This window comes from Sinohyriopsis cumingii, chromosome 8, assembly GCF_028554795.1.
Source record: "Sinohyriopsis cumingii isolate HCF-2022 chromosome 8, ASM2855479v2, whole genome shotgun sequence".
NCBI lineage: Eukaryota > Metazoa > Mollusca > Bivalvia > Unionida > Unionidae > Sinohyriopsis > Sinohyriopsis cumingii.
In genome coordinates, this window is record NC_142968.1 from 75,804,868 (window position 1) to 75,814,000 (window position 9,133).

The following is a 9,133-nucleotide window of genomic DNA, read 5'->3' on the forward strand; positions in this document are numbered from 1 at the left end:
GATTTTCTAAACGAAAGTGTCTATCTGTGACGGATCACAAGTAAATCACAATTTCTATACGGTCTTAGTCAAATGACCATATAGAAATCAATAAGAAACTTAGAGTATGCAACGTATCCATAGATTTGCAATATAAAACAATGGATGTTTTGCTCACAGACGAAGACTCGTAGGCGGGCCCAATCAGGGTGGGAGGGCAAAGAAGACGATATGGCCCGGGTCTCAACCCCTAAGGATCCTCGCTTTTTATATATAATAGTATAATATTAAATATACTTCAATGTGTACTTAGTTGTCTTTTAATTCTGTATATAGTAAATTATATGGGCTTATTTGTACATTCGAATCATTTACAAACTGCAATATTAACAGGGCCTTGGGACCTCACAATTTTAACGTGTCCCGAGCCTCTCACAACCTCTGAAGGGGCTGCTGATAGGTGCTGATTTCACACTTCGTAAACGTAACGTTACGAAAACATACATTCTTTATAAATCTGTGACTTTGTGAATAAGCTTTCTTTGCACTTGGCATGCATCCATACACAAAAGATATACAAGATGCAGCGAGAAGTACTAGAGAAACTGAACAAAACACATATCTTAACCAATATGTGATGGTGGTACAAAAGAACTGACTAGAGTATCATTCTGTTATGCAAATCTCACGGAAATAAGATCATCTGTGTTGTTTTCAATTAACTCCATCAATTTTTCTGGTATATATCATTACAATAGTAAGTGTATTATTTTTCTCCTATTTGATAAACACTGTACATGGGTAGTCATGGGTCAAGGTACCATCCCACAAACTACCTACGGCAACAGAAAATTTGATACAGTGACATATTCAAATAAATTGAACTACGTTTGGATTACTAATATCAATTTCATGTCCTTTTTAACAAAATAACAACAGCAAAAAAAACATCCTAGAAAGGCAAATTTCCATTGGAGAGAAATGATGAGAGAGAGAAAGGGGGCGGGGTTGTCGTGTAATACATTCAATATATATACTTGTCCAAATAAAGGGAATAACTTTTAAAATAGGTTTTCTCTTATTTTTGTCAAGTGCATTACTCCCTCAAAGATATCCGCCAAAACTGAATATATTCCCTCATATAGCTGACATAATAATACATTATGTTCTGCACAGTAAAGCTTGCAGTGTTTCATAACAAAAATAATTCATCAATAATACCTTCATGAATGTCCCAGCTGTTACTGAATTTCACCAAATCATTTTCTGTAGAATGTATGCAAAATGCGCCCTCAGATCTGGTTCCATGCAGTTTGTCAGGAGTGATCAATAGAACAAACAACATAGATATTGATCTGCCAGCGCATTATATGATGGAACATCAGGATCTGTTACTTGCACTTAGACTCATCTTATAAGAAAGAACATACGCACGTATTTCAGAAATGGCAATCGCCAGTATCATTTCATTATCTTCATAATGATTTTCATAACTAGAGTCTCTATTTCCTTGACCTGCGAGGGTACAAATTATACATAGAATCAAATTTTAAAAAGAATAAGAAAAATATTAAAAACATAAAACTTTTAAGAACATATGCAGACTGTAATTTTAATATTCATCATGAAATATTGTACTCTGAAAGATTCACAAATGTTTTCCTGTTAAAATTTATTAATTAATTACATCATATATTTCATTTGGAAATTAATTTCATAATACCAACTATTCAATGGAATAATAATTAATAATAATAATGATAATGACAATTATTATTATTATTATTATTATTATTATTATTGGTAGAACACATACCGACTCTTTAAGATGTAGCTAGCGGTTACAAGGTTTTAGAGAAAAACCGAATAGCTTAGAAGAGAAAAGAATCGTGAAAATAAAAATTATGTATGATTATAATGTATCTTTTCGTACAGTTAATTCTAAAAATAAAAGACAATATCATTAACTGGGTTATAATCAGAACGAGTATGTAAAAGAAAGTAAAAGAAATTACCTCAATGGCTATAGATGGAAAGAAAATGAATAATTTTATAGCAAAATAAATAAAATGAAAAAGAATCGTGTCCGACTATATTGGACGGGCTACCCAACGATGCCTATTCACAGGCGCGATCCCACTACTGCTCGACACGGGGACTTTTGCCTGCTGTGTTTCCACCCTGGGCCAGTACGTCCCTCCTTAGACAACCTGGACCCCCTAGGCTCCCCCGAGGGACCCATATTGATGCCGAGCTTAGCGCGGACACCCGATCGACATAGAGCACCGAGGAGCAGAGCCCCCGCCCTCAAACCGTCCAACGACCCCGGCCTCCAAGTAGCTGGATTACAGGAGCACGCCACAACTCCCAGCCGAAAACAATTTGCAACCTTAGCATATATAACTCTAAAATGTAGTGGAATCTGGATGATACACTTTTATGAAACTGATACAAAATTCAAGCTTTAGAAGAAACTCTCAAAATTTACAACAAATATCGAAATGTCCTGGAAAATTATACTGTCTTATTTGACAAGGCGGAAGTACGCGTCACTCGTTGACGAAGGGAGCGCACTCATAATGTTCCATTAAGGGAGGCAACTTGTCGTCAAACAAAAACCACTATCTGTTCTCAGATTTGCTACTCTTGTCACAGGTCGTACCCAATCACCTTCATTTATGAATAATAAGATGTGGCCAAATACTAGAAGTATTACACGAGTTACCGATTGAATTTGTTGACATTATTATGCTGACAGGACAAATTTACACACATAGGATGTTATATCATTGCAATCTGTCAGTGAGGCAGCGCATCGACCAATTTGTCCAGATTTGCACCTATTGAACGGTTCTAAACAATCATTAATTTTCAATATTAAAATCTCCGAATTCTCTCTCTCTCTCTCTCTCTCTCTCTCTTTGACAGTGCTACGATATATATTTCGGATATTTAATTATTAAAAAATTCTACAGAAATGAAAGGGAAAATATTAATTTTGATTTTGCATATAAAATTACGGGTTTCATATATCACTTTTCAATGTGTATGCAATATTCTTTAATAGCATTTGATATGTATGTACCTTCTTGTCCTTCAAAACTGCATAAACACTAATTATTATTTACACAGGATAAACACTGTTATGTATTCACAGATTTCAAGTTTTATTTCCTCATTTTAATACTTGGAAACTTAAACTAGAGCTTAAACTAAGCTGAAAAAGAGAGATATTTTCACTGGTATTATCTTTGCCATTTTGATCAAATCTAGAAGAAAATGTAGAAAGCCAAAATCCTAGTATTTGCCTATTCGATAGGTTCAATTTGCCTGCAACAGTTTACTGTTGGAAAGGAATTTATAAGTTATGCTTTTCCTATTTTCATTTGAAACTCAACAGTATCAAATCAAATCACTTTATTTCAAAAATATAGGCCCCCGGCCCGTAATACAAAATTATGTTTTATATACACAACTGGAACGCCGCATTTTCTTTAATGCATGTGGAAATATAAATTCTTGATTTATTTCTACACTTATTACTACACTTAGGTCGGAATAGTAATATATTCACATCATTTATTCGGATGGACATAAAGAGCCCTCTCTCCTAGCAAATGATCTGTACCGGTAATCTGATAAATTATACAGCGTCACTACATCAATCTTAACCAAAAGCCACACAAATTTTGTAACGCTTGGTTATACATAATATACATTTTTTAGAGATCGTCTTCTAATAATATCATATTCTGGGCAAACGCAAACAAATTGAAATTCATCACTTATTAAATAAATATTTCTTCTAATGCACAGTTCACAAAATCTCAATGCACTATCAATTTGTATTTCCTTCTTCCTGTTCCAATCATTCGTTTATGCCTGGAACATCTTAGTTGCAATAAACGTTTTCTTAAATTGAAAAGTATATTACATGAGAGGTATTTCTCACATTGTAGTAGGGATTTATACTGAGCACAGTAATAACATTCTGAGGAATTAGTAATACGTTCCGACCAACATTGAAATGCAGTCTCTCTAATCATTTGTGTGAACTCCAAAACAACTTCTTTTCCATAACCAACATCGTATGTCATCCGCACATATCCAGGGCCATATTGATAGAGCAAATCTTTAATCTTCTTAGCCATTGTGACTCTATGCAACATCGTCTAACGTTTAGAACATGACATAACATTGATATGGATATATCATCCGATAATCGCACGTGTGTATGTGTGTGTATGTTTGTGTGTGTGTGTGTTTGTGTGGGGGGAGTGTGGGTGTGTGTGGGGGGTGTGAGTGGGTGTATTTGTGTGCTCTGCAATTGAAATTTGCTCTGACTGACAATTTGAATATTTGTTTCCGATATTCTACAGCATCAATAATAATAATAATAATAGCATTCTTACTTGTAACATACGGCGAATACATTTCTTTGTTATGTATTTGCTTCTGCATTCGTTCTCCTATTTGGTGTTCAAATATATGAAATCCAAAGTACATTTGATAGATGAATATAAAAAGGGTACATAAAGATTTTAAAAAGAAATATAATTTGGTGTGCTTCTCCGCAACTTCATAACGAGCCAGTCAGAAGTCGTACAGAGCCAGCCATGTGTCGAACCCAAAAAGATCGTAGTCACCTGAAGTTGTACACATGCTCACAAAAGTCGTACAGTGCCCCTTAATGTCTCAAAGAGCTACCCATACATTTTACCTTCGATGTCTTCCAAAGCATATAGAAGCCGCCCGTGGCTGATATTAAGAATCTCAGCATGGACGGGTCTGGTTACTTGTTGGAGATTACAGGTTTGATCGTTGCCTATTACCAAGCAGAAATATTGGTTGGTTTACAACGGCATTTCAACCACATTATCGGTTATGCCATACCGAGGAAATGGCAGCAAAGGAAAACAATGGCAAAGCAAGGCAACCAACCATGGACCTCCTTGAAATGAAGACTGTCAATCGAAAAATTTATGGTTATAGTCGGTTTATCCTTTCATTTTTCCTTACTGTATCTTTTTGTATTTTCACTGTATGTATCACTCGTATTCCTATCAGCATCGCCAGCGAGCCCATACCCCTGCCATTTTGTGATACACGTTCGAATGCAAAACTTCAAAACCAAGAGATAAGTTAATTTTCAAATACGTCAAAATCGGTACAAATTATGCTCTAAATCTGCTACATTGTTCTGTTGTTATTTAAATAGTTTCTTCTGCGCATCATCAGTTTCATATGTGAAAATTACAGAAATTATGTTCGGATACTAGGAACACAGAAAATTTCCCAACGGTAATTTGCCAGGTGTTTAGCGTGCTATTAGACACTCGTGCACATTGACACTTTATGCTAATTTATGATAGATTTGCTATTAAAACTGACAATTTCCGTGGCTTTTCTTTATATTTTTCATTTGGCGTCTCCTTGGCACCATAGCATCTATCCAATGCTTTAAACACAACGAACAAGGTCAATGTCGTCTTTTCATCAAGTTTATCTCGATACTTACATATCAGAGAAAGCTTCAAGTCCCAATTTAAAAGTCGTAAAATGTCAACTCTACTGTGTATCTAAAATAATATAATATTTATTTAATCATTTATTGACTTTTGAATGAGTATAATAAATACAATACAACACATCTTGAATAGAGAAGAAATCTTATCAAACTATGCTACATTGGACCCTAAAATGCAGAATACATGCTGTATAGTATCGTTCACGCGTGGACATGTATAAATTTGTCAATACTGCCATGTCAAATGTTATATGTTCCGGTGGGACATACATAATGTTTACGCCGTAATTACATCATCGTAATGGGATCACTTTGTAGGACTATTTCATTTTATTTACGATCTTCTTGTGTTTCATTTTCACGTACAATATTCAACAATGGATGAAAAACATGCACAAATACAGGTGAGCAGAAAGACTGGTCGGATGTTGGGAGGTCATCAGACAAAGAAGCTGATAGTCTGACCAACTGGCCTGTATGTGGATGGATATTTCTATAAACAGACCAACTGGCCTATAGGTGGGTGGATACTTGTATAGCTAGACAGGCAGACCTACTGGCCATTAGGTGGGTGAATATATGTATAGACAGATAGGCAGACCAGCTGAGAAATTTAAAGTTCTAGAACTTTTAATATCATGGTGTTTGCATAGCTTCACTATGGGAACGGAATTAGTACCGTAAGGCCTGCATGAGGCCCCAATATCAAACAAGTGGATCTTAACTATGTTAATCGATAAAGGGAAACAACGTGCCAGAACATAAAAAAAATAACTCTACCAGTAAAATTACACTAATTGTAAGAGTTGTTTCCCATGTCACATTTTCCGTATCAGTTTCGAACTTGTATTCACATTCGGTAGAATTTAAAATCTATATTAGACTTTTATTAATGAAGAAAAACTAATATTATAGTATCACCTTTCTACACACGATCAACCTTCAGACATAAGATGATTCAAAATATTAAAGATTAGCCATTAAAAGAATCATGACAAAGAAACAGAGACAGAGACAGAGAGGGGGAAAGGAATCAATACAGTAGAGTAGGTAGGACGAATGAGGGTGTGCCTGTTCCAAACATTAATTTGTGGCAGGAGTTCGTGCGCGATGACATATATCGTTACTCACGATGGTCACACTCAAAATTCAAAATTAGAAATGACAATTTTGGTCGGTTTTGTTTACTATATATTTATTAGGCGACTCCTGGGTACCATATCGTTTGCCAAATGCATACCAAATGCAACGGCGATTTAGATCCTTAAAATTATACTCTGGAAACTTTCAAAATGCAGGTGCTACAGGGATTCCATTCCAAAACTTCCCTTGCCTACATGTTCATCCCACTCCCCTCCCCCACGCCCGCACGGTCTTCCTGGATGCGCACCTGCTTGTGACCAATAATGCATGCCAAAGTAACTCGAATCAAACACACAACTTAAGCATAGTCACTGACGCATACAATACAGGCCACACTTGCCTACAATCACAATGGAGTAATGCTGCTCTGTGCATGAGTGTCTGTCTGTCTGTCTGTCTGTCTGTGTATATGTTCCCGCTTTCCAACAAAGTTTGATTTCCTAAACGAAAGTGTCTATCTGTGACGGATCACAAGTAAATCACAATTTCTATACGGTCTTAGTCAAATGACCATATAGAAATCAATAAGAAACTTAGAGTATGCAACGTATCCATAGATTTGCAATATAAAACAATGGATGTTTTGCTCACAGACGAAGACTCGTAGGCGGGCCCAATCAGGGTGGGAGGGCAAAGAAGACGATATGGCCCGGGTCTCAACCCCTAAGGATCCTCGCTTTTTATATATAATAGTATAATATTAAATATACTTCAATGTGTACTTAGTTGTCTTTTAATTCTGTATATAGTAAATTATATGGGCTTATTTGTACATTCGAATCATTTACAAACTGCAATATTAACAGGGCCTTGGGACCTCACAATTTTAACGTGTCCCGAGCCTCTCACAACCTCTGAAGGGGCTGCTGATAGGTGCTGATTTCACACTTCGTAAACGTAACGTTACGAAAACATACATTCTTTATAAATCTGTGACTTTGTGAATAAGCTTTCTTTGCACTTGGCATGCATCCATACACAAAAGATATACAAGATGCAGCGAGAAGTACTAGAGAAACTGAACAAAACACATATCTTAACCAATATGTGATGGTGGTACAAAAGAACTGACTAGAGTATCATTCTGTTATGCAAATCTCACGGAAATAAGATCATCTGTGTTGTTTTCAATTAACTCCATCAATTTTTCTGGTATATATCATTACAATAGTAAATGTATTATTTTTCTCCTATTTGATAAACACTGTACATGGGTAGTCATGGGTCAAGGTACCATCCCACAAACTACCTACGGCAACAGAAAATTTGATACAGTGACATATTCAAATAAATTGAACTATGTTTGGATTACTAATATCAATTTCATGTCCTTTTTAACAAAATAACAACAGCAAAAAAAACATCCTAGAAAGGCAAATTTCCATTGGAGAGAAATGATGAGAGAGAGAAAGGGGGCGGGGTTGTCGTGTAATACATTCAATATATATACTTGTCCAAATAAAGGGAATAACTTTTAAAATAGGTTTTCTCTTATTTTTGTCAAGTGCATTACTCCCTCAAAGATATCCGCCAAAACTGAATATATTCCCTCATATAGCTGATATAATAATACATTATGTTCTGCACAGTAAAGCTTGCAGTGTTTCATAACAAAAATAATTCATCAATAATACCTTCATGAATGTCACAGCTGTTACTGAATTTCACCAAATCAGTTTCTGTAGAATGTATGCATAATGCGCCCTCAGATCTGGTTCCATGCAGTTTGTCAGGAGTGATCAATAGAACAAACAACATAGATATTGATCTGCCAGCGCATTATATGATGGAACATCAGGATCTGTTACTTGCACTTAGACTCATCTTATAAGAAAGAACATACGTACGTATTTCAGAAATGGCAATCGCCAGTATCATTTCATTATCTTCATAATGATTTTCATAACTAGAGTCTCTATTTCCTTGACCTGCGAGGGTACAAATTATACATAGAATCAAATTTTAAAAAGAATAAGAAAAATATTAAAAACATAAAACTTTTAAGAACATATGCAGACTGTAATTTTAATATTCATCATGAAATATTGTACTCTGAAAGATTCACAAATGTTTTCCTGTTAAAATTTATTAATTAATTACATCATATATTTCATTTGGAAATTAATTTCATAATACCAACTATTCAATGGAATAATAATTAATAATAATAATGATAATGACAATTATTATTATTATTATTATTATTATTATTGGTAGAACACATACCGACTCTTTAAGATGTAGCTAGCGGTTACAAGGTTTTAGAGAAAAACCGAATAGCTTAGAAGAGAAAAGAATCGTGAAAATAAAAATTATGTATGATTATAATGTATCTTTTCGTACAGTTAATTCTAAAAATAAAAGACAATATCATTAACTGGGTTATAATCAGAACGAGTATGTAAAAGAAAGTAAAAGAAATTACCTCAATGGCTATAGATGGAAAGAAAATGAATAATTTTATAGCAAAATAAATAAAATGAA

At 34.8% G+C, this 9,133-nt stretch overlaps 1 non-coding gene across 1 annotated transcript; it reads right to left on the reverse strand.

Annotated features, from left to right (window-relative positions):
* Nucleotides 1–2,053: 2,053 nt before the first annotated feature.
* LOC149793883 (signal recognition particle RNA) lies at nt 2,054–2,351 on the reverse strand. The gene has a single exon (XR_016423148.1).
* Between the last annotated feature and the right edge of the window lie 6,782 nt (nt 2,352–9,133).